At 38.2% G+C, this 27810-nt stretch overlaps 1 protein-coding gene and 1 pseudogene across 6 annotated transcripts in view; one reads left to right on the top strand and one right to left on the bottom strand.

Moving 5' to 3' along the window:
• PCDH7 (protocadherin 7) overlaps window positions 1-27810 on the top strand; it is a 404583-nt gene that overhangs the window by 81409 nt on the left and 295364 nt on the right. The gene's annotated exons all lie outside the window — the stretch shown is intronic.
• LOC105237598 lies at window positions 4-27534 on the bottom strand (annotated as a pseudogene).

Below are 27810 nucleotides of genomic sequence, written 5' to 3'. Positions count from 1 at the left end.
TCTTTATCTGTCTGGTTGAGTCACTCCTGGCCAGGTGGGCACCCTCATGGGAAGGTGGGAGGTCTCATCACTGGGGTCCTCAGCATCACTGACATGTGGCCTCCCACAGGCAGCCTCATTCCAGGAGCTGGTCCCACAGCATCATCCCAGGAGGAGGAGGGCGCATCATTGGCATCATGGGAGGGCCCCCCATGGAGGGTGCTGGCATCATACCAGGGCGAGGAGGACTCAGGAGACTTGGGGGGGGGGCAGGATCATTGCCCCTGAAGGAGTAGGAGATATCTTTTCTTGTCGAAATTCAGTGGTTCTGTCGATCAGGCTCTGTGCCTGCTCTTCCGTCCTTTCCTGATACTAGCCTTTCGCATTCTCGTTGTGTTTCCTACCACTGCAGTGTGTCTTCCTCACAGATGGAGACACACGGGCGAGGTACGTGACGCAGTGGTCACCCCACAAACCGCTGGCCGCTGGGTCCCGCGCTGCCCGGAAATGACCTCTCTGCGAGTCTTTAGTGCTGAAATGAAGAATTAAAGAAATGAAAAATGTGAACGTGTTTTGTAAAAGTCAGTCCCTTAGGGGAGGCAGAGACGGTTATCACACGCGGGCTTCTGAAATAGGACAATCTTTAATGTCCATCTAGCCTGAAATATCTTCTCACTGAGGAGGAAGAAGGTGTAGAATTGCACCAGCTCTGCTTTATTCTGAGCTTTGGTCCCTTGGAGGTTTGTGAATATTCACTAACTTCACACCTCCCGCTGCACGGGGGCTTTGGTGTGGACCCATAGGAAGAAGCCAGTTCTCCTGCTTGCTTCCTGCCTTTGAACCCCAGTGACCCTCTCCACAGAGGCAGAATGGGTGGGTCTGGTTTACATTATATATAAGGCGTCCTGTGCCCCTGGCTCTAATGTTCTACCACCTTTTCTGATTTCGTGAGGCCGTCTCACACCTCTTTGCCTTTGTACATGCCTGGAATGCAAATTCTCTTTTTCATTGTTCTTCAGTATGTAGCTCAAGTCTGTATGGTAGGATTGCGGGTGACAATTTTTTTCTTCTTTATGCTTTGCTTTTTTAGCTCTCTTTTCATGACTTTTATAGTTAGAAGAGTCATTTGCTGATTTCATTAAGAAAAACCTGAAGTTCCTCACTTGCAACCTAAATCAGAGTCAGGAGCCCCCTCAGGTGTTTCTCTGGTGTAAATGTTCACCTGTCCTAATAATGATCTAAATGTAATGCAAGGGACTACTTGTCTCACTGCACTGAGATCTGCTGTAACATACCGTTCTTCATACCTGCTACAGTATCTGTAATAGACATTTATTACATGTCAGTGAAATGAGTGAGTATACAAATAGTTTATGTATGTAGTTTTTTATTTTATTTTAAAATTTTATTTATTTATTTGACAAAGAGAGAGAGAGAGTGAGCAAGAGAGCGAGCACATGAGTGGAGAGAAGGGCAGAGGGAGGGGGAGAGAATTTCAAGCAGACTGCCCACCGATTGCAGAGCCCATCGGAGGGCTCGATCTCACGATCCTGAGATCATGACCTGAACCAAAACCAAGAGTCAGACACTCAACCGACTGAGTTGAGGTTCCATCCAGGAACCCCTGTAGTTTATTTTAAAGTAGTAAGTAGATATAGGACAATATTAAATAGCTAGTAATTAATTAGATCTTCGGTTACTGTTATATCCCACATACAAGTTCTTAGTTTCTTTCTGTGCTTTTATACTCACTGGAAATAAATGATATAAATAAATTTTATTATTATAATGAATACATAAATGTATAATAAATAATTGATGCAAGCTCTTGTAAATTATAATTTGTAAGACAACGTCTCATTCTGTCATTTCTTTTTTGCATTTTCGTCTTGAGACTTATGGCTAAATCTTAGCAGTCAAGGTAGAGGCACCATGGTGATATAAGGGCATGACTCATAAAATACAGTGGCGACTTTTTGAAATGGATTACCACTAGGGATAATTTCTAGCTGTTTGGCCATTTTGAGTCATATCTGAGGTCGGGACAACTGAATACATCTGAATGACAATCAGAAACTTCATTCATTCCCCTCAATGGGAAGGATGCCCTACCCTCTACTGGAAAGAATATTTCTTTCAGAGTGGCAATCAGTGGCATCGGGTATGAGTTGGCAAAGATAATAAGCACAATTTCATTCATGTTGAATCAATAGATATTTACTGTATACCAAATAATTTATGAGCCTGTAGTTATACAAAAGTGGATAAGACCTTGGCTCTTTCTTTGAGGAACTTACGAGTTTTAGGGAGGTAAAATATAATCAATTACCTATTAAGAAAGGGTGAAATATTGACCAGCAACACTTAACAAACATTTCTTAGGGGTTGCTTTTTGCTTGGCACAGTGATGAGTACTAATAAAATGCTTTGGGGATAACGTAGCGTAGAGTCTTTAACTCTGGCGTGGGGTGGGGGGCACTGAGGTAGATTCGTCTTTCCCTGGGCATGATATGTAAATACTTTGGATCCATAATACTTTCAGGAACCCATGACAATGTTTTAATTTCTTTTAAAATCAGAAGAAAAACAAGGACCTTTTAGGTCAAATAAAATGTTTTGATATGCAATATTAATATATTCATCTTTATATCAACAGAGTCATAATATATATTTTGTAAGATTTTCCAATGATGAAAGTGTTCCTCAAAGACAGAAAAGCCTCGGGTCCATGAAAGTCACACTGTGGCTCTCTCTGGAGGCAACTGGAAGCCAGAAGAGACTCAGGAAAAGATTTAGAGCACCTGTAGTGGGCCTTGAAATAATAGTACCATTTTACTAGGTAGAGGACAGGGGAAGATTAGGCAAAGCCAAGGCCCAGACGTGTGCAAAAGAGTAGAGTGAAATAATTCAGAGGTGCACAAATCACATCCCCTAATTAAAGTTTTCAGTTCAGTGGACAGAGGCAAGTACATGCAAAGGACAAGTTATATAAGAGATGAAATGTGCCTATCGCAAGAAAGGGGACTAAGACACTTGCTTCTTAATCTTTAAGATTCCTGAGAATTAAAGCTTTAGAGCTAGATGGTCTAAACAAATACAACTGTTTAAATGTCTACTGTTGTAAAATTCTCAATTTTCTGGTCCGTGACATCTGTTTGGGAGGAGGGTGGGTGGTAGTATGGTTTCAAGACTGCCTTCAAGCCCTAAAGTCTGTATTCATTGGTACCTGTGAATTTATCACTCTTTGTTTTATCATTCTCCATATATATTTAGGGAATATTACCAACAATAAAACATCTCAAAATTACATTTAAAGTAATGAAATCACTTTTCCCTCAGAAATTCACGCAGGATTACTTGAACACTCTGTCAGAATATGAATTTTTATGGGGCGCCTGGGTAGCGCAGTCGTTGGGCGTCTGCCTTCGGCTCAGGGCGTGATCCCGGTGTTCCAGGATCGAGTCCCACATCAGGCTCCTCCGCTGGGAGCCTGCTTCTTCCTCTCCCACTCCCCTGCTGTGTTCCCTCTCTCGCTGGCTGTCTATCTCTGTTACATAAATAAATAAATAATTTTTATGTATATTGGGTACAAGTGTTTACTAATAAGTCATTAAACATTCTAGGGCAAATTCAAAATCCAAATTTGACAGGTGAGTCATATCATGATACATGCCGGTGAATTCTGTTAAACTATTTTCAAAATTTTAGAGCATAAAGTAAAATTGCAGTCTAGCATGAACTGTTGTTTTTATTCTATCCCTGATTTAATCAATTCCTTGAAGGGTATGCTCTCCCCTCATTTTCTAAACCCTATTCTCTGTACTCTCTTTTCTTTCCCCTCTCATGTAATGAAGGGAAAACATTATTCATCTAATTTACTTTGAGAGAATAACATTAAGGCTACTTACATTTTTCTTATTATTATAAAAGTGAATAGTAGGTGAGCTGATGAATTTCATGTTTCGGCTAAGTAAACATGCACATATTAAATTCTCCAACTGTCATAAATATAATCAGGCCTTTAATTAGAAAATGAAGGAAACATAATTCTAAGCATTATGAAGATATATTGGGCTTCCAGTGGTTAACACAGCTCAGATGAGCTAACTCAATCAGAATCCCATACTCTAGCACGACTCTGGATAGAACTTTCACAGATCTGTTATACTGAGCGTGTAGGAGAGCCAAAAGGCTGTGCCATTCCTATGGTAGGTGATAGCATCATCTTCAAAACTAGAGGATACTAGCCCCTCCTAGGAAAAAGTAGTTGGACTGTTGGTTATTGAAACGGATGTTTTTAAACATGGAGAAAAATCTAGTTTTTTAAAACATCTTTTCGTTTGTTGCATATTTATTTGCAAACCTGAAATTTTTAAAACGGAGGCAGACCAAGGCATTATTAAAATTGAATTATTTATTTTGGGATGTTACTCATTGAGTAAGTGTGCAAAAATTCCATCAGTTTCTGGTTCCAAGTAAATGACGTTTGTTCACTCAAGAAAGTATGGATATAGCAAAACATTATGCTAAAGATAAGGAGTGTAGGGCTGTATAAGGCACAATCCCTGCCTTCAGGAAGTTTCTAGCCCTGGTAGGGGAAACAGAAACACAATGGAAACAGTATGATATCACTAGTACTGCATCCTACAGTGTAGAGAAAAGACACTCAGCTCAGGTTTACAGAGCAGTGAAGTAAATTTCACCTTGCTTACATTTTTTCTTAATTGGATAAATTTTTCAGTCATATACCTACATTTATCTATGTCTGAACTTACCATGAAATTTTAACCTCTGCTATATATTATTTTTCATATTTGGATAAGCAAATGTACTTTAATTCCACAGTTTCTTATTACCTGTTTTTACACATAGGTAAATTTACTTATATTACATATAGCTAATGTTTACATATATGTGTAAATATCTGTATTACATCTATATTACTTATATATTTTACATATATTACCTATTTATTTTTTACCTATATATGTGTACCTATATATTTTTACCTATATAGGTAATATGGGTGTATACATATAAAGTTTGCAATGCATTTGTGTGTGTGTGTATATATATATATATATAAAAGAAAGCCAATGTCATTTTAAATACATTTGCAAATTTTTTCATAATGCATTTCCAAATTTTTCTGTAAGATTTAATTTCATACAAAATCCTTGGTGAAAATTTCATTCATCATATGAATTTCTATTATTGATGCACTTAGGAATGATCTCCTTTAGTTGGTTTCACTAGTCAGTGGATTGTTTTAAAACAGTGTGAAATACAGCAAGGACTCAATTTTATTTACTCTTTCTTCTCTGAACATCATTGTTGGTGGTACTTTCACCTTGTCCTAACCTACAAAAATTATTTCCTTTACCTACTTAATTTTCTTTTTTTATGAGGAAGACCTTTCATGTTAGAAATCTCTGTTGACTCTTGTTTCGTATTCATTGCTCTGCGCCTAATACCTGGTACAAAGACATATGGAAACAAATCACGTGGGTCCTATCTCCTTGTGAAAGATATCTAAGGCTTAAAATATGATATAAACTTCATGCAAATTTATTAACTAAATATATTCTTTAGGTTTTGGAATAAGTTACAAGCTCTTCGTATTTAATTCCCAATGTAAGGGTAAAAGAGTAGATTAGAGTCTATTTTTTTCCATAATTTTTATTAAAACAAATGTGTTAATTAAGACTCTTAAATTTAGCATCTGCTTTCCTATATTATGTTTGGCGTGATAGGAATGTAAAAAATAGCATAAGACTATCTCTGCACTAGGTGGGCTTAGAGAGTACAGCTTTGAGACAGATTAACAAGCATGAAATAAATAGCACTACAGTAATAAAGAGAATAAACCTAACTTGTAAGTTATATGAAGACTATAAATATATACGTGCATTTTTATTTGTTAGTACAGATTGTATATATAGTTATATGCCCGTGTATGTATATATATAATATAATGAAAAAGTCAGGGAAATACACGCAGGATCTCACTACAGACAGAACTTTGAGAAAAGGTATTAAAACAACGCAAATAGGTTCATTCAATGTATCACGAATCAGGTCTCTAGATTACATACGGAGAGTGTCCTGATTAATTATTGATTTGCAGTGTTTTGTAGATGAATCAGTTGTTTTGTTTATCCTCTTACTATACTATTTGTCTTCCTTTTATAGTAAACTCACAAAAATGCATCCAGTTAAATTTTGCCAAATGGGCTTCAAATGTATTTTAAAATATATTGTACACATTTAAAGAAATTCAAGTGAGGTCAGTTCTCTCTTGAGTTTTTGTATAATGCTGCTAGTAGCATATTTTGCTTTAAGATATATTTTCCGTTCGTTCTAAAATCCCTGAAGTACTCTTCTCCTGCAGTGACTAACTTTGCAGAGAACGGTTAAAGAGGAATTTAAATTTAAAAGGTGCAATTTGAAACACATTTTCTTGTGTCAAGTTTTGACACTGACCTTTTAAAACATGTAAGCAGGTACTTTCCCCTTTAGTTATGTTGCTTCTTTTAAATTAAATCTATATTGCAGTTCTTTACAAAATAAAGTAAAATTTCGGAATGAAATGTATTTTAGCTCTCTTAGATTTGGGGAGTGGGAAGTGCCTGTTTCTAGGGGGAATTCAGAATTATTTTTGAAACATTTGTTCATCTCTTCATTTAGGTAGTGGAAGACAAAACACTTGTTCTCCAAACCATGAAAATTTACAGAAATGTATACCTGCCTTTCACGATAAGTTTTACTCAGTGAATTTATCAGAATTTTTCTGTAAAGAGTTAGGAGAGAAAAAAGATATTAATGGATAGGGCATTCATCAGAAAAAAAAAAACTGGGGAATGGGACGTTTTTGGAATTTCTCTTCAGCGTTGTTATTAAAGGCCTTTTGCTTGCATTTAAATACAGAAGAACCTCATTAGTCTGCTCCATCACGAGTTAGCGGAGAACTCTATTCCTGCATCACTTTGCCAGAAATATGATGAACAAACCAATAGAGCACAGACTGGCCAAATCAAGGCAAGTTGTTGACAGTACTGCCCATTCTTAGATAGTAAGTTATTTGGCTGTGCAATCTCTATTTTGAGAAAATTTATAGAAAAACATACCTCAATAAAGACCATGGCAGCTGTGATATAAGAGAATCTAGAATTAGACACCTGGATCTGAATCCAAGCCTGGTATTTGACTTGCTCTGTTATCTAACATCTCGAAGCTTCGGGTTTTTCACGTCCATTTGTCTTACAGGATTTTGTGAGGGCTCGATGCAATATGGTTTCTGAGACTTTTACTCACAGTGCTTAATAATTTTACATCCTTTCTCTATGTTTCAGTACACGGAGTAGTTATATTGCTTTCATATTTTAAATCGAGCTTTTAGGCCTTAGTTTAATTATTAGCGTGTTCTAAGATGAAAGAGGCTGCACTATACTTAAAAAAACATTTGGGTTTCAATTTTTCCTTTTGTCTGCATGTATCTGTTTTATAAATTTCATCTAGTAGGTGTAGAAAAATAGATGTAGGAAAGATAGAAAGCAAATATAGAATTAGGGACATATAATTTGTTGAAGAACTTGCATTTTTAAATCCCCATTGGCTTTTTCCTTTCCGTATGAGTATTCATACTATGAGCAAATGAACTGGTCAGTGATTGCATTTTTTTCAGAATGCTGGGGATTTTTGTTAGAAAGTGTTCATTGTTTTGTTTTGTTTTGTTTTTGTATGGGGCGTGCATGTATTGAATTGTTTTGTTTAATTTTCTGCTATCTCTTCTGCATGGCAAAAAGGGTGTCTCTCTGCTTCTAACCCTGACCCCTACTGCAATCTATTTTTAAAACCATAGTCAGAGTAATTCTTGCAAAATATGATTCAAACTACTCCTCTGTTTAGAAGCCTCCAGCGACTTCCCATCTCACTTCAAGTTAAAGCCCAAAGCTTCAAGACCAGGCGTGATCTGACTTACTCTCTCAAGACACCTCGGACCACATTCTTCTCCCTCAGGTGTAGCCACACTTACCTCTTCCCTTTCCTGCCGCAAGGCCAGGTTCACTTCCTGCTCGGAATCCTTAAATCTGCTCTGCCTCCTGGGATGTTTCTTCCAAATTCCCACATCATCGCTCAGCCTTTTTCCTTCCACTAGTCACGTGAGCAGGGAGGACTTCCTCACTGACCTATTTTAAATAGGACTTTCCTCCTGGTCTCGAACACCCCACTTTTCTCCTCTTTCCTTCGATCCCACTGGGGGTATGTATGTATGCATGCATGTCCACTAGTTTGTATATATGTATCGTGTGTGTGTGTGTGTGTGTGTGTGTGGGGCACACTTACAAAATAAATTTGGCTTATTTCTCTCTCACTCATTGGAATGTAAGTTCAAGGCATTTAAGAATTTTTGTGTGTTCTTTTGTTCACCGCTGTATCCTTCCTATCTATGCCAGTGCCTAGGCGAGCGTAAGTACTCATTAATATGTGTCGTGTTGAAAAGGAAAATTTTTAATGTTTTGGTTTTTTTTTCATAGTTTGAGACTGGCTGTTGTTGATTCACCAACACCAGATGACTTCTTTCTGCAATAAGAGAGCAGCCTTTTCCCTTTGAGGAGAACCCAACAATTCCATTTGTCATAATTAATTTCATATATATGTATATGTCACCGGATAGCCATCATAAGCTTCAGATTTACCCTACAGAACTGGCCAGTCAGGACTTCCTTACTGATAAATACTGAAGTGAGCATCTGTCTAATGCCCTGTCTCAGACCTACCCACTCTTCCTGGGAGAGTCGAAATTAGAGTCTTGAATACCAGGTTCCCAGGCCAGTGTTCTTTTCAATATTCGTAACTTAATGATCCCAGGGAACCAAGGAACCCTGAAGGAATAACATGAACAACAAGTAAGCATGACAACACCTGGAAACCAAAGGATCACTGGCAGGAAAGATTGCAAAATGGAGCCCAACAGCGAGATTTATAACCTCTTCTTTCCCCCCTCCACCTATAGTTATAAAACTGAATCCTATTGATTTTTACTGTGATTATTTCTATTCCTAACCATTTTGGGTTTCTATCTGCTGACTGGAAAAGGAAGGGCACTTTTCAGTGTACATCATTCCTGCTGTCACAGGATGAGACGGGCGGCTGAGGTATGGCCCACAGAACACAGAATACTAATGACTGGGTTTTTTCTTTTTCTTTCTTTCTTTCTTTTTTTTTTTTTTTTCTGAAGGTGATGTGTTTCTTGTTCTTTATGAAGATAGAGGAGCCATGCCTCATAATGGATGAGCTCTTTTAGAAATTTCCCATCATACATACCAAGGCCTTCGATGTAAACTGTTTTCTAGGGAGAAAATCAGTATCAAGAGGATAAAAAGGAATGATGGGGAGCCTGTGTCTGGCTGTCTGTGCTGCTGCCTTGAAATGAGACACTTACCTGTTTGACAGAGCTGTGCTCCTTTTTCTAGATCATTTAGATATGCCCTAATTTAAATGTATTACATGAAGACTCTATTTAAATATATATATATTANGGTTTGTGCTTGTACAGGAATCTCACATTGTTAGGGGGAAATTGAATAGATAAAGTAAAAATAGACTCCATTGCTGTTTGGCTAAGGACATGTTAAATGATTCATCTTCAGATTGTCTATCCCTGCCACTAATTCGATGGGGGTGTTATGTTATGATAGTTCCTTGAATAATGAAGTTAAACTTGGTTATGAAATCATTTATTTGGTGAATTTCACTTAAATAATTTTCAGTATATGAAACTTTTCTCTAGCAAGGTATGGTGAATAAATTCCTATAACTGGGCTTGACCAAAGAACTCATCTCTTTTTGGAAAATAAATCCTCCAGAAAATTATTTGAAAGATTTTTGGAAGGGGTTGGGGCTGAATATGGGGAATGGGGCCTTTTCTGCCTGGAAATGAGCTTACCAGAGATAGTTGATCATAAACAAGTTGTGAATGAAGCCTGGATGGAGGCACAGAATCGATAGCAACATGCCCAACCTTTTAAAGGTGCTCCAAATAAGTTAATAGCATCTTGACTTTTCCCAAAAATATTGACCAGAACAATTAAGATAGTAAGAGTACTAACAGGTTAAGATTTAACATTGAAAATAATGCTCTTGGATTTATTTCAATTAACAATTTTAGGTAGCTTGATAATAGGAAAATCTTTTATTAAAACAACAGTGACATAACAACAAGTAAAATAGCACAGAATAGAGAAGAAGATAAAATAATACGAACACTTTTCAAAACAGGCCCAAATTTGCAAAAGTATTAAAATACATTTTTTTCCTGAGAGAATGTCTTCACGTATAAAAAAGCCCCAGAAGGACCATGAGTCCTTAGCTGTCTTTGTTTTCATACTTTTGACTCCAGCATTTCTTTTTTCAAATGAAAACAATTCTTGCATCCTTGAGGAATATCTAAAAAGTGACATATTAATCCAAATGATTCCTCATATTTGTTTAAGTTTGACCCTGAAAAAAGAGTGTTCTACAAGGAATCATGTATTTGACCGGCACTTGCCTATGAAGAACCATATGGGCAACAACACATGAAATATGATAGATCATATTCAAATTGTTTTAAAAATAGTAATACATTATTCTGATGAGAAACTGAGCATATTACTGTGAAAAAAAACTTATGCTAATTAAACAACACTAGTTTTTTTTTTTCTCCCAAAGGAATAAAGTTTTGAGTTTACGTAGGTTATAGCCAACATACCAACACATCTTATGTAAAAATGGCTACCAGAATATCAAATACACAGTTCATTTTGGAGCAAATGGGGTTGTGGGGGGGGACACATTGTAATATGAATGTGGACATTGTGTTTTAAATGTGATCTGATTATTTGGCACATTTGCAAAAACACAGAAGACAACAGGGATTTCCTGGAGATGACACATGAGGGAAATGCAATATTTATATAAAGGAACAACAGTGAAGAAAACTCCAGGAGGTCATTACAGAGTTTTGCAGGGTACTTTAAGCCCATGTTCCCACCACTGCTCTCCTCACAGCTCAATATCTTTCTAGGCCTCATTAAAAAGAAATAAATGGACCAATGCTTAAATTTTGATATAGCGCCTCATGACAATGCACATTCCACCAGCAAGCATTTCTGCTATCTAGGGTCCGTGAATTGTCACAGTGTGAGATGGGCACTGTTTGGCCCATTTTACAGATAAGGTTAATTAACTTGCCCTGCGACCTTGGAACTAGTCAATGGCAGCACTGGATTCAAACTCAAGTCTGTCTGATTCCAAAGACCAGGTTTTTACCATCCCATCTGCAGATACTGGGAAATCACCAGAAGTGATTTCTCTGCGTTCTCAGCCAAGTTTGGGTCCAAAATAAGGCTTTCATCCCTTTCCTTGTAGTTTCAGGCTTCCAGAGGGGCTGATATCATACAGGGGGAAGAGGACAGCCCAATCTCAGTATCCTAGGAGAAGGGGGTGTGCAGTTGCACATGTGCGCTTGACCCATGGTGTTTAGTGTCTCTCTAGCTTGGCCCAGTGTCCAGAAAATACAAATGTGACTAAACTGGTTTTGAGATAAAGCCAAGGACTGTGGCCTTCTCAAGGTCTAAGTCAGATGCAGGTCATAGATAGCCCTATCTACTCAAGATTTCTCACCACTGAGGTTGGCCTGAAATATATCTAAGGGAACATTCCTCTGCTGCAAATACACTTGTCTTCGTAAACTTAAACAAGGAGACAGCTGTGCTTCTTCCAGGATTTCCTTCCTAATCTCTGGAGACAGATCACTTGTGTTCATGGATGCCCAGGATCTCCCCCGGGCTGGTGCCTTCGGCATGTAGGAACTGCCAGACTTTGAAACTCCTTATTTAAACCCAAACCTATCCTTCTCTGTACAGTGTTATTGTGTCTAGGAATATTCAGTTGCAATGGCTTCTGCATACTGATGTAACCAGAATAGAAACAGTGGGAAGGATAAAATGTGTATCCCAGAGGCGCTATTCCGAACCTTGTGAGCTATGTTCCTTGATGCTCAGTTTTTATTAACGGTTAAATTAAGAGTTGGATAAATCGAGTTAAGCTCCATCACATAACAGCATAGTAACTGATGATGGCAGAGGCTCGGTATCTCAGATATTGGGTGATAACACAGAGTAAGTTCTTAAAGGGCAAACCGGTCACCTGAGAGTATCCTCTCTCTTCTAGGCATGATTAATTAGACTCTTTGGTAGTGAGGTCATGGGAGGGGCCCCCCTCCAGCCCCCACACACCACCTAAGCAAATCCATTTTCAAAGAGCACCTGCTACATTTATTTACAGGGATCTTCTATTATTTAATTTCATTTTTACTCAAAATAATGGGGGCTCTGATGCTATAAGTGTTTTACGGTGCAGGCCAGTGAATGCTAGGCTGGGAATGTCACGCGCCCCATCCAGGAACATTTTCTCATTGTTGCGTTGCATTGAGCAGCCACAGCCTGGCCCAGACTAACAGTGAGCTGTGTAAAAGGTCAGGTGTTTTGTTTTCGTCTTTTGTTTGTGCTATTATTTTCCTGGCTGATAAATGGTACTGTAAGCCTTAAAGAGCTATTTTGCATTCCTATGGGGATGCTGCGCGTTGTTATGAATCCGTCTTGGTTTGCCTAGTTTGTGCTACTACCTCTTTATAGCAAAAATTTATATTTTCAGGGAGACGTTTCAAGTACGTGACTTTTAAGCATCAGTGTTTCTTGTGGTCATTGCACAGGGACTGTGCTTTACTACGGGCGCTGGTGAGCTCCTACAGGAAGGTGACCTACCTGAGGCTTTCGCACCCTGGCATAAGCCCTGGTCTAGCTCCCAGTTGTGAAAAGAACCTGTGTGAACCTCATGCTTCCAGTGGTAGCAGAAGCCCTTAGAAAGAGTGTGAAGAATGAGTCCCTTTTAAAAGCAACAGAGTCCTTTTCCTGCATTATCCTTCCCTTCCTTCATTTGCCTGGCTTTACATTTTCTACATGAGTGAGAAGAAAAAAAGAAAAGCAAGCATTACACGACAAAGATCAGAGCCTTAGAGCCTGGATGTAGGAGCAGATGACAATAGAGCCATGCCTAGAAATGAGCTTTGGACTGATAGTAATCTAATGAAGAACTTGGTCACAGAGTGCAAATTAAATGTGGTGATGGTCCTGAGAAAGCTTTTGGGCCCACTTCTGTGTCATAGATCTGATAGATGGTTAACGTAATTAACCATGTGAGAGTTGATGACGTGGTTAACTTTCAGCCAATAAAAACACAGAGGCGTATGTCAGGTGTCCTGATCTATCTCTTTTTATTGTGGTTGCTCTCTTCTTATCCCTTTCACTCTGATGCTCCTGTCCTCTGGTATTTTTCATAGTTGACGTGCAGCAGTAATGGTTCTATTAGCTGCAGCGAATCTGCTGAGCTTGCTTTTTCCAACGAGCATGTCGTCACCAGTACTTTGGTGCAGCTCCTTATTAGTACGTGCCCTTTACTGACCCTGCAGGAGCCATCACCTAGAATTAAGCATTTTCTGCTGGACCTGTCCTTACTCTGTGCAAAATGATTATAGTCCATTATACCACCTTCTTGCTGTCAGCCAGATACTGCTGAGATTACAATAAAGTCCCTGCAAATTTAAATATGATGCCACCTGGGTGTTTGAGGGTCTTTGATAACGAGAACCATTTGACGAAATGACTTTCAGAGATCAGAATGTGATAGAGACTCCTTGAAATCATATTATGGAAACTCCTGGCTCCTATCAGCTTTATAATATCAGGAGCTAGCATCTTGGTGTTTAGAGTAGTTGAAAACCTAACATACCCAAATGATCCCCAAATGGGATAGGCTAACTCAGAACAGGACTGAGAGTGTTGCCTCTGCAGAATGAAAAGCACCCAACTAAAAATGACAATTTCCAATTTCTCTAATTTTAGGGTTATCATTTACATCTCACTCCCAAAGTGCTTTTTTTTCTTGTTTTGCTCAGCAAAAGCAGTTTCCTTTTATTCTTCAGCAGATTTGGAGTAAAGAACCCAGAATCTGCCATGGCCCATAAGTTAGGAGAATTACTGAAAAAGGTCAGTCATAGCAAAGGCAGAACCCCTCTTGATGGCTGTCTGTCTGATAGTATGTGATTAAAATGAAGTCTCTTTTTTTCTTCCCTCATATACATGCTTCCTCCTTCACCATCTGGGAAGTCTTTCTCATTTAGCTCTTCTTTGTGACAGCATTAGAAGCTTCATTATCTTTTCTCTGGGTCATTGCCCACCAAGTGTTCTCTGGGTCATTTGTCCGCCAAACCCATGTGTGTTCTCTGTCCATTCCAAAGAGTGGACAGAATGACACTACATGCTCTGAAATGTAACTTGATGTTCTCCTGGGAAACTTCAGATTTGTTGTGGTGTTTTGCGGAGATACAGTGAAGGCAATTAGAAGACTTTTTTTTTCCTTAAAAAAATGAGTAAACAAAATTGTTTCACTCCTTCTGTGTAAGGACGGTGTACCTTCCTTTTGCAATTCAAAGAGGAAGCTCCCCAAACCTACCACGGCCTGTTAATGGAGATACATGCCGAGTTACTGAAGGACAAGATGGTGAGATATTGCCTTGCCTTGGGGGAGGGGTGTCTGCTCCAGAGAGGAGAGGGTATCTGACCATGACCCAAAGTAAAATTTCATAAGGCAGAGTAGGAGGAAACAATATAAACACAGTTTAGGAGCATGGAAATGGCCTTGAACTCTGAGTATTCCATTATGGTTAAGGAAGCTGAAGTGTAGGGCAGAATATTAGGGGATGATAACTGCATGACAGGTAACCTGGAGCCATCTGAATACCGTGAAAAGGTGTTTTGACTTTATCCTGCAGGAAACAGGAAGTCATCAACAGTTTAGAAAGAGTAATCATCCGACATGTGTGTTATAGGAAGATAATTCTGGCAGCAGAGGGATTAGAAGGACTAAAATTAGTGGCAAAGAGACTACAGTCAGGGACAGGAGACAGAGGATGAGTAACATAACAAATCAAGGGGCAGTAGTGAAGAAGGGACAGGTGAAGGGAGACATACACAAGGCATATATAAAGATGAATGGATAGAGTTTGGCGAATTGATGGGAATATGTTGTGTTCATGAAGGCAAAATCGTAAAGGTTATTCTGTGGCTCCTATCTTGGACGGTGGAGTAGACGGTGATGCCAATAACCGAGATGAAGAGGACCACATTAGACACTAGGTCCTATTACCACTGCATTTCTTTCTCCCTCTACTTGTTCGACCTTGTTGAATCATGTCTGGGATTATGCACAAGGCATATTATTTATGTGATTCATTTTTAATGTTGACTTGGAGAATCTGTGATAGGAACCAGAAGACTATCGATGGTGTTATATTTCCATGTAATGTAGCTCAATTTCTAACTTGCACTTTACAACATGTTTGTATATAACTAAGCTTTCCGTTGGTTTTTCCTTCTCAGCTATTAGTTCCCTTTTAGTGTATTGCCCATGAACCTTTAGGAACCCTAAGATAGACCAATGCCACATTAAAATTTAAGGCACCACTTCATCAAAACCACATGTTTCATTTCCTGAGGAGTGTCAGCAAGCCAGGGAAAGGAAAATATGTCAGATCTGTATTGCTGTTGTCGGTCCTTCTTTCTTAACTGCTGTTTTGCCATGATGGTGGCTCTGAGGAGCTGCTTCTCCATAGAAGCCCAAAGAACACATCCAGCAACAAGGAAAATGTCAAAACTTCATTGGGAGTTTTGAGAAAGAGCTACGGTGGTTTAAGTGCTTAAGCCCTTGGATCATCTCAAACATATCAAACAATATTAATATGCTTTTGTGTGGCTATGTTTTTTTCTTTCTTAAAAATTCTGAAATGGCAGGTCAGACTAAGCCAAACATTGACTGGCTTTTTGGATTAATGTTTAATAAGATGAAGTGACCGCCAGTACCTTAAAATAATAAGGAAAATGACTTGGGCAAATGTAGAATTTTCTTCAAGTTTGGCTTCTGGTTTGTATCTGGCTAGAAAGGCTATTATTTTCTTCTGTCTTCCATCCTGTTTTTTCCCCCCTTTCTTTCTCCCCCCCTTCTTACTTCTTTCTTTTCCTTCAAGCATTATTGCTGTATCCTTCTCATTATTCATGCCCCGCAGAGGGCTTCACTCTGACCTGACCATTCTTTAAAACCTACTCCATTTGATAACCTCATTAAAGGCATGGAAGCACTATCATGTATTTATTTATTTATTTATTTATTTATTTATTTATTTATTTATTTCGAGGACCTATATTGAGTTTACAATCATAAATATTCATTATGGATATTTTGGAAGGGAAGCAGGACTCATAGTAAGTCAGTGGATTGTGTCGTATTGTGGTTAGGATTCTCTGGGACGGGGATAATCTGCACAAATAAAACAAATGCCCTGAACACTGAGACAAACTGGAACAGCAACTTACAGGAGTAAACATATGCTTTTAAAAATGCATCACAGTAATACAGTTTGTCAATAATCCATCACTAGTGCAATCGAGCCTCTAGCATATCTATTGTATTAAAAGCCATTCTGGAGCTTATTCCCGGCATGCTCCACTTTCCGTGGTATTGACCTGTAGCATCACTCTTGGAAATAAAAACCAGAAAGTTTCTTTTTTTGGACCCGTACCCAGAAGTGAATACATCCCATCCAAGAACATCTAGAGATTTCCAAATCACCAAATATTGTAGACCATACCACTTCAAAGAGGCCGTTATTAAAGAAGTCTTAGAAGTCCTCTTATTTGATTATTGGTTATTTTCAGGAAATCTTAATTTTCTTTTTTTAATAATATTTATTTTGTTATATTAGTCACCATACAGTACATCCCCAGTTCTTGATGCAATATTCCATGATTCATTACTTGCATATAACACCCAGTGCACCACGCAATATGTGCCCTCCTTACTACCCATCACCGGCCTATCCCAATCCCCACCCCTCTCCTCTCTGAAGCCCTCAGTTTGTTTCCCAGAGTCCACAGTCTCTCATGGTTCATTCCCCTTTCTGTTTATCCCCCCTTCATTCTTCCCTTCCTTCTCCTACTGATTTTCCTATTTCTTATATTCCATAAATGAGTGAAACCATATGATAATTGTCTTTCTCTCCTTGACTTATTTCACTTAGCATAATCTCCTCCAGTCCCCCATCACCGGCCTATCCCAATCCCCACCCCTCTCCTCTGATGGCTGAATAATATTCCATTGTATATATGGACCACATCTTCTTAATCCAGTCATCTGTTGAAGGGCATCTCGGCTCTTTCCACAAAAGGAAATTTTAACTTTCAACTTGATTTCCCATAGCTACTCTAGATTTTTCTCTATGTGTCCCACTTCTAACAGTCAGTGTGCATATAAGCAATGCTAATACCTTCCCGCTTTAATATTAGAAAGATAAAAACACAAAGAAAATTCACATATCCAGCCCAAATAAACTTATAGCTAAACTTCATTTATATGTGTATTGGTTTTAAATTTAAAGATTTTATATATTTATTTATTTGTCAGGGAGAAAGAGAAAGAGAGAGCACAAGCAGGGGGAGCAGCAGGCAGGGGGAGAAGCAGGCTCCCAGCTGAGCAAGGAGCCCGATGCTGGTCTTGATCCCAGGACCCTGGGAACATGACCTGAGCGGAAGGCAGACGCTTAACCGACTGAGCCCCCCAGGCGCCCCTGGTTTTAAATTTATATCTCACTTCCTTATAAAACCCTGTGATGCAATTTACACTCTTACTATACGATGCTTACTTTGTGCCCACTATTATTTTGTTTTTATACTCCCCCCCACCACTTTATAAGTAGGTACCGGAATTCCTGTTTGAAAGCGAAGGCAACTGAAACTCATAGACGTTAAGTAACATTGCAGAACTCACAGCTAGTACCACTCACATTGATAGAACTGGAGCAAACCCATGTCTGTAAAGATGGCAGTATTTATTTTTCAAAAAGTACAAAAATAAGAATATAGGACTGTCCCAGAAGGAGCGGTCATTGGTATGTAGGTGTTATCTACTCAGAAATATAAATAAATAAGAGAATAATTAAACTGAACAGATATTTATATTTTTTAAGCGTAAAATATTCAATGTATGTCTGTTAAATTTTTAAAGTTAAAACGTTATCATTTACATTATACTCCCAAGACCGTCAATCTATATTGGCATTCGTGCATCTACTGTGTGTTTGCTGTGTGCAGATCAGTGTGCAAGTACCCTGGAGGAGACTATGTCACAGAATATGGTTTGGATACTCAAGAAGCCTCCAGTCTGCTATGAGCACAGATAGAAATTCTGGAAAGGTTTCTTGGAGGAGGTGTCTCGGGTCACATTGTTGAAGCAAGAATCCATGCACATCTTTGAGAAGTGGCAGAGCCTAGTGGCTAAGCATGGTCAAGAATGCAGGTTTTGGAGTTCAACTGCTGGTGTTTAAAGTCTAGTTCCTCCACTTATGAGCTCACAGTCCCTGGGAGTTCCTTATCTACCCCTGCTTCCATTGCCTCATCTGTCAAATGAGAGTAACAAATACAACCTATTTCATATGATTGTTTGGCAAACATTTCCAGAGCAATTTCTCTGTGCCCTGTAGTGTCCTAAGCACTCTCCAAATTGTAAGTCATTGAATTCTCAAAAGCACTAGGTGGGTACTATTATTGTTAGTGTTGAGAGAACAAAAGGAGTTGATGTGTATAAAGTATGTAGAGCAACGGCTGGCACATAGTAAGTACTCAATAAATATTATCTGAAGCAAAGAAGCAGGAAAAGATATTGGAAGCAGAGGAAATGTCATGTGCATAAATATAGAGACAAGAGTAAATACATAATATATTCTTGCTGAAGCCACAATCATGAATTTGGTTCTGGTGAGCAATAAAAAGAAACTCTTGAGTGGAATGTGGCTCAATGACCTTAATTTCCATTGTCAATATTTGAGATATGCCCAGTTATTCACATTTTAGTGGCTTGAAAGCAGTGCCAATTATCTCATTTACATTTTTCTTTTTGGTTAAGTAGCTAATCTACATTGTGAAAATACATGTATTCGTCATGGAGTTTTATAGCGATGTGAAAGAGACCGTCATGAAAAAGATGTGGCTCATAGACGTGTGTTTTTCTGAATTAACACATGGGGGAAAAAAAGAAGTGACTAAAGTTCCTGACTAGAGTTCCAAAAGCCTGGGTCTCTAGTTAGAGTGGGTTTTTAAAAGTGGTTTTTCTCTTTTCTCTACCCACAATACACACATTTACTCATAGTAAAGCTATGGCTACCCAAGATATTTCCTGGCTTGCCTGGCATTCACAGGGCTCTGTGTACAGTGTCCCTTGACCTTGACCCTGAGTTTTTGTGGGTTTCTTTTAATACCATAGATATCAATGGTGACATTTAATCAATAGGTTTCTTTTCATTTGTAATAGTCATTTGACTATGTTGTGAAAGTTTCTTATGGTCTCTGAGCCTTATGAAAGCTTTTTGAATGTTGCTATTATGACTTTTTTTTTTCAGTTAACTAACTTGGACATGAAGGTTGATGCCTGAGTTTAATCCAGACCTAACCCACGTATGTGTGCAGACGCACATGTATCTGCTTTTTGTTTTGTTACCTCATCTGTTCAAACTGGAGTAATCTGTCCAGCTGCCGTTCTGTTCTGTTTAGTTCTGGAGGGAAAGGGGGTTGGGAGGAACTGGTATTAGGGTTCGTATGTGATAAAACAGAGAGGACTCTACCCAAGGAACCACATTAGAGGCAGGAAGAATGAATGTATAATTCCATACTCCATCCCACAAGCATTAATTAAATATATGATGTAAATTAAATACATATAAATATATAAGTATGGAAAATTGTCCCTTCATTTTCCTAGTCACCAAACAAGTGAAACCCAGATGTATACAATAGATTGAGAAAGCAAATGGTGTGCATTGGGAGAGAGGAAGTTCAGGGTGGTTTTTAAAATTTTCCAAATCGTAAGCAAATCTGGAGGGTAAAATTTCGATTAATAAATCAAATATCTGGGGCGCCTGGGTGGCACAGCGGTTAAGCGCCTGCCTTCGGCTCAGGGCGTGATCCCGGCGTTATGGGATCGAGCCCCACATCAGGCTCCTCTGCTATGAGCCTGCTTCTTCCTCTCCCACTCCCCCTGCTTGTGTTCCCTCTCTCCCTGGCTGTCTCTATCTCTGTCAAATAAATAAATAAAATCTTAAAAAAAAAAAAATCAAATTTCTGTCTTCAGGAGTAAAGTGGTTAGTGGATTGAGTGTCAATATATCCACATTTAGAAGCAACAGCCTGAGCCCTCAGATGCAACTTTATTTCATGAAGCAATTGGCAGCAGTAAACTAATTGATGTCCGCAATGTACTTCTTCAAATGCCAACCCGTTAAGAAACACGCTCAAAACTCTCTTAACAGCAATAAAGGGTAATTCTTCTACAGCCAGGTGTCTAGATTGAAATCTAACCACGTGTCATAATTTTAAATAGGTGAGAATATTACAATACCACCAATCTTAGTTTTTAATAAACTGGGAGAAAAAAAAAGAACCAAATAATTTGCATGATCCGCAGTTTTTAGAAATACGGCTACTAAAATGTAAGGACCTTTACCATCTTATTGCACACAGTTTGCTCTAAAAGAGAAGGGGGATGGAAACACGTTGATGATATATTTTCATGTGGACCACTTTATGGCCGGCATTCTTTATGATATGACAGTTGCTCCATTGACACCACGTTATTTATCGGCCTGCAGAGCAAATAGCCTAGTAAATCATGATTGCATGTCTAGCCAATCAGAATCTGCCCTGGTTTTGTGGCATGCTAATTTTTTTAGGCTTATTTATTCTGCTTCCTTTCGTTTTTCTCTTTATCAGTCTCTATTTTATAGCAATCTTTTCTTTAATAGACTCTCATCCTGAGACATTTTAAAATGCACCGCATGTCAAATCCAATTCAACTAAGATACCTAAATGCACGTTATTTAAATTAAATATGAATGCTTTGAAAAGTGTATACTTATGTCATAATTGCCTGAAACTACATTTCCACATTATGTACGTTGTAGGCTTGAATCTTGTCAATGTATTCAAGACCCAAAGTTAGGTTTAAAAAAACCCAGAAAATAAATTATTCATATCACATACGTCTATACATCTGATAGTGTAATTAGCAATCAAAAGTACTACATATGGTGATGTAATAGAGACATTATAATTTTGTACATCCTGCTGTTGATGGATTTAGGTACCACATTTTGCACATTTTCTATTTCATTATTTTGGGCTAAAAAAGGATAAAAATAAAAATAACATGTTTCCTTTATTTTAGTTCCTTTTTAAATCATCCTTCATGCTTCTTTTGCTTTCTTTCCGTGTCTGGCTCTCATTTCCCCATTAGGTAGGACTTGTTTTTCTTCATTTTTCTTTACTATTTCCTGCTCTGCAGCACTAATACTAAATAATAACAGTAGAAATCTTGGGCCCAGATCTGGGGGGATTTCAGAGATCACTGAGGTTATTTCTCTGCTTTTAGTTAGCTTTCTAGCCATTCCAGGATGAGAATTATTTATGCTCTTCTCCACATCCCTGTGAATTTCTTGTATTTCTCAAATGATGTTTGTTCTTATTTTTCTAAATGTTTTATGCATTCCGACACAACTTTCTCTAGCTAAAACAGTCCTCTCTAACTTTTATTTCCTCAACAGTGGCTTCAAAATTTCACAACTTTCTTCTGCTTCAGCTCATTTCACTCTTTCTGTTTACTACACTGTTGGACTTTGTTATATGTAGCAAGAGTGCAATCGCTATTAGTAAAGTGAGAGCATTTCATCAAAGTAGTCTTTCTGAAAGGATGCGTGTTCAGGCATCCCGCTATTTCACATTTCCCCACAAGTGGCCTTACGTCAGAGACTGCACTTTTCTTTGCTCTCATTTGCGCGGCTTGATCTCTCGTGCATCCGTCCTGTTATCTGCGGTGGTTCAACTTCCTGTCCAGCTGACCTCATAAGCTTCCTCCACTTATGCCTGGGCAATTAAAAGAACAAAGAGAATCATAATTGGAATTTAACCATATGAGATATGTTTCTGCTTTATGCTGCCATCTTAAGAACTACTCTAGAAAGGAAAAGGGATATCACTTGATTAATTCAAGGAACGGAGTTCAAATTTTTATCCTGGCATTTAGGAGCTCTGGGATGAAAATCTCTTCTGTAAAATGGGTATAACAGTTTTGCATACAGTAATGTTAAGTTTTAAACTCAGTGAGGTAAATAACTTTTGTAGAATGCTGGGCACAAGTTCCTTGCATAACAATAGGGTCATGGATATGACTATGCCAATAATGTTATACGCAACTGATGAATTGTTGACACTACATTAAAAACTAATGATGTACTATATGCTGGCTAATTGAACATAATAATAAAAAATAATTTAAAAAGATTTTAAAAACAATTTTTCTCCTATCATTTCAGTGGTTGATAAGATTATTATTAAGTGATTGATGAAAACAAAACCAAAACCAAATATAAAAGTGCAAGGGCTTCTACTCACTGTGAACACCTCCCCCCTCAGGGTAACTCCGAAACAAGAAGAGATGAATTAGTGTCAAACTCAGCTCCAGTTCACCCGGTAAATGGTAGGCTGATGCAAGACGCATTTTCCTTCCTCCCGTGGGAACAAGTCTCATCTGCGTAAAATGGACGTGAGACACCCATCCATGGGGTTATTCCTGATACCGCCATCAATAAAATGTCTTTGTCATGCTCTGCTAGGAAGTGTTCTTTCTGCTAATGAATTCTGTCTCTAAAATTAAAGTTGTATGGATGGTTCATATTTCAGATGTCTTATAATTTTCATATTTAAAAAAAAATTTAACGTATGCTCCTTCATTGAGATCTAGCCACATATGAATCAGTACTTAAGTGATTTGTCATTTTAGTAAACACTGCAAAGTGGCACTTCAAAAAAGCACAGTAACTCACACGTGACTAACTGGGATTTGTTAAATTTCTTTTGAGAAAAAAAAATACAAATTTATTCACACCTACAAGTGAGCTCAGCATCGCAAGTTGAGGCAGAATTGTGAACTTTTGTTTTTGCTGTGGCTGAATGAAACTGGGTTTTGGCTAAAAATGATACAACCCATAATAACACAAAAATAGATCCTGTGACTCCACTTTTGGAGAATTTTATCTCACTTATCCATCCAGATGCAGCAGGAACAGTATCTAACTTTTAGACTCCTGAGAAGTTTTTTTTTCCCCTTCCTTTCTTTTATATAATTAAGTATGTTCTGTGTACCCTGAAATTCGCTATCTTGTGAGCATTGGCTGATTCCTGGCTAATGTGATGCTATATTAGCTAATAGCCATGAAACCTGTTGCTCTTTTATTGATCAATGGTCAAATAGTGATTAGAAAGCTCTGGTGATTCCTAGTCACAAGCCTGGTAGTTCTGAATCTGACTTTCCTAGCCATCACTACCATTACTAACTAATATAGTGCTTACCTCATAACATGGTTGTTAGGAGTAAATAAAATCAAAGTATAAACTTACCCAGTGTGTTTATGTGCACACATGTGTCTGCTTAAAGAAATTTCTAGCCATCCATTCATTAATTTAAATCAAGAAATATTGATGAGCCTGCCATGTTCCAGGCATTGTCATGCCATGGATACGAAGATAGGAATACGGATGCAGTCCCTCTCCTGCAGGCTATCCCTGCCTAGCGAGGAAGACAGATAAGGATATTGACAGATAAGGATATTGGCTAAGGATATTGACTAATGTGATCAACTCAGTAATGGAGGAGTAGATTCAGTGCAGTAGAACCAGTGTGGAGGGTCAGCATTTCCAGTCTAGGTCAAGAAAAGAAGACTCTTTGCATTTTCTACCACAACGTGTCTGTAGCTGAAAGCTAAAGAAGCTTGTTGGCATCCAGCATGGAGGGCGATTCCTCACTGATTCAAGCAAGAACAGCCTGCATTTGTGAGGGCATTTACTGGACCTGAAGGACAGCCATTCTCAATGCGCAAAAGTATATCTGGAGTGTGTGTGTGGGTGTGTGTATGTGTGTGTGCACACACATATACATAGATAGAGGTTCTATTACTCTCCTATTGCTGCTGTAACAGTTACCACAAATTGAATGTCTTAAAACATCCCAAATTTATTATCTTACAATTCTGGAGGTCCAAAGTCTGAAATGGGTCTCAATGAGTCAAAATCAAGGCATAAGAAGGGTTGAATTCCTTTCTCAAGGGTCTAAGGGAGGATCTGTTCTTGCCTTTCCATCTGCTACCTCCTGGCCTCATTTCTTGGCTCAGAGACCATTCCTCCATCTTCAAAATCAGCAATGGAGAATGCATGGCCCTGGCACTGCTGTCTTCTGCCTCCTTTTTCCACATGGAAGAGACTGTGTGGTTACATTAGCCTACTTGGGTAATCCACGATAATTTCTTATCTTACAGTCAGTTGCTTGGCAACCATAATTCTGCCCGCAACCTTAACCAACGACATATTCACGGATTCCAGGGATTACTATGTGGACACCTCTGAGTGGACTTCTGTTTTGATATCACAGAAGTGTATATTTTTTACAGTTAAGGATTGGACATTAGGTCGAAAATGTAAAAAAAAAATTAGCAATGAAATGAGAGTACTTTCCATCTGCACAGTAGAGAGATCAGGACTTGAATCTCTTGTTAAGAAACTTCCCTGTTACGTATACTGTGTGTTATGTTGAGGCAAAATTATGCAGGTAAGCAAATGGAAAGTATCATATAAATGTCATATAAAAAGGATGAACTCACATTCTGCACATTTCATGTGAAGGACAGACACAAGAATGATTTCTGTGAAATAAGTATGAAGTGGTGCGTTTTGGTGATGGGACCTCAAATCCAGGGCAAATGAGAACATTGTTACAAACTTTAGAGCTCATTCGCAATTGAGATCTATCCTGCATCTTAAAAAAAATTATCATTTTTCTTTCTATTTTTTACATGTTCAGTGAAACTCTTCAATATTAATAAACTAACACTACAATATAACACTTACCACGTGCCAGGCACTCTTCTAACTGCTTTATGTATATTAATCATTTACTCATCACCAGGCCTGGCTGCTTAGGCATCGGCCTAGGTTGTCACACACGGCCCCACGCTGAGAAGGGCCTCCACCTGGCTTAATTCTCTGTTGTCACCATCTTGAAATACTTGATCATTTTTGAACAAGGCACCCTTCATTTGCATTTGGCACAAGGCCCCATAAATGATGAGTTGGTCCTGCTCGTTGCACCAAAAGCAATGCACTAAATAAAATTATTACCAACATTTTATAGAAGAGAAATTGAGGCACGGAAGGGTTACCTTGCCAAAGTTAGACTGCTGGTCTGTAGGAGAGCCAGGATTTGAATCAGAGGAAAGTGAGCTCTGAACCACTGCAATCTCCTGCTGCTTTTAAGGCAGAGATAATGTCTCCTGAAATGTGTTTTCTTCCCAACCATGACCCACTGTCTGCTACATGGTTAGCTTTCACTAAGTGCCTGTTGAATTGAATTATATTTGATGGGCTTTGGTAAAAATATTCATTTCATTTTCAATAGAGATGAAAGTAAAAAGAAAAAAAAATCCTGAATCTCTTCCAAGACATTTGTTCAAACAGACCCAAATCGGGTTTTTCCCTTTGCATAATCATCTGTCTAAGGATATTCCCTTGTTCAAGGTCCATTATTTATTATTTATTAGATAGATTTATACAGCAAAATATTCTGGAGAAATCTGATAAAACTGCAAAAAGCAATATTTCACCACTGTCCTAATTTATTCTTGAAATATTTAGACCTTAGGGGAGGAAAATAAAAATATTTAGACCTTAGAAACAGTAGTTTTATATAAATCCATGAAAAAATTACTTTAAGAAGTGTAATTACATGTACATTTAATAGGGTAAGACATAGGAAAGACATATATAATAGTAAACCAGTAGGTGGGAGGTGCACTTGAGAAAATTTATTGGTTGTTAGGCTTCCAATAAATTTAATATGCATCTTCTGGGGTCTGTTATGTGCCACATGCTAGGCTGTGTGAGGGAAATTTAATGATAATTTTATTAGTGATAACAATAAAAAGTCATCCTCAAGGAGCACAGGATCCCATGGGCTGAGAGATTCGATCATACAGAAGTCCCCACAGAGTCTGTGCAAGGGCTGGAAGACAGGGTATAGTAAGAGCCCTAGGCCAGGGCTTGGACTTTTTAATGTTTATTCTACTAACTGATGACACAGGTAAACTTGGGCAGCTCACAGCCATTCTGTATCTCTGTTTCACCATCTGTAAAGTGGGGCTAATAATATCTGTTCTACCTACTTCACGAGGTGATGTAAGTACTAAATGGATCCGTGAAAATGAAGGCATCTTGAATTTTTTTTTTAAAGGGCGGAGGAGGTAGGTATTAAATTAAGGCATTTTACTTTCACGAGGTATAGCTCTGAATAAGACATGAGCAATAAAATCACAAAATTTCATTAAAAAAAGAAGCCTTATTTCACATTAAGCACAGTTACATTATTTTAATCCCAACTTTACCACCTTCTATAATCTATAGACTTAGGTAGTTGACTTAGGTTGACTTAGGTAGTTATTGGACCAAAACAAAAAGATTGAAGATGTTAGCAGTGCTAATATATTTTAATCCTTAATTTACTGTTTTGTGTAATCTGTATTTGGTTGACTCAGATAGTTAATAGAGACTCTAAAACATGAAGCCAACTTATTTGATTCATTTCATCGCTTTATTGGGTATTTACTTTTTATAAGGTACTGCAGGTAAAGCAGAGATGAATAAGCTGTAGTCTATGCTTTGATAGCACAGTCTACCAGTGGTAACAGAGACAAAATGTGTGCATACAAGACCACAAGCATTGAGTACTATGGAAAAGCTACAAAGACTCACAGGAGGAAGGGAGCACATGAAATAGAAAAGTATGTAACTAACAATCTGGAATATATATATGTATGTATTTGTGGTGAGAAAAAACACAATTTAAAATCAAGCAGTGCAAAAGAAGTAGAAAGTGTTGGGGAATGCATTATCATTTGATTGAACACTCCTGTTATTTTATAAGGAATAACCAATACTGCTAGGGAGATTGTCGGTATTGGTGAGTTTTTTCATAGCCACATTTACTGTGGTTTGTAAAAATTTAAATTTCTCTCCTGAAAGTTTTATTGTGAAGAGTAATGGTTTTGAAAACGTGATCAGTAGATTCAGGAATAAAATAATATTATGATAAAAACCCATGGCCTGGAGGTTATGATAATGGAAAAAAAAATATGTCTGGCTCTCACTGGTTCAAGTCATTTCAAGAGGGCATTACAATCCCTGCAGGTCTCAAACACCAGAAATAAAATCCCCTGAAGAATACACCCATTTACATTATTGCGACCTCGAATGCCTGTCAGATTTACTCACTGTTTCACCGCAGGAGCTGCATGGAGTGCCTTAGAGTTCATTATCGCTGACTCACTTTCAGCCCTACTGGCTAGCGCAGTAGGGCATGCTAGGCTCCTCTTTGAGACGCAAAACATTTAACAAGGAGAAGCTAGCTTTTGCTTGTCAGTATTTTCGAAAAAAAAGTACCGAGAGACAGACACACCAAGTCTAGGATGGTTTGGACTATAAGAAATGCAACTTTTTTTTTTTTAATGTTGAATCAACAATTGTATGGCAAGTAGTCGAACAAGGATTTCAGGAACAAACATTCCCCAAAGCAGTGGATTAGACTTGTA

The sequence above is a fragment of the Ailuropoda melanoleuca genome, chromosome 11 (assembly GCF_002007445.2).
Source record: "Ailuropoda melanoleuca isolate Jingjing chromosome 11, ASM200744v2, whole genome shotgun sequence".
In the NCBI taxonomy this organism is placed as follows: domain Eukaryota; kingdom Metazoa; phylum Chordata; class Mammalia; order Carnivora; family Ursidae; genus Ailuropoda; species Ailuropoda melanoleuca.
This window is presented reverse-complemented; position numbering and strand designations above follow the sequence as displayed.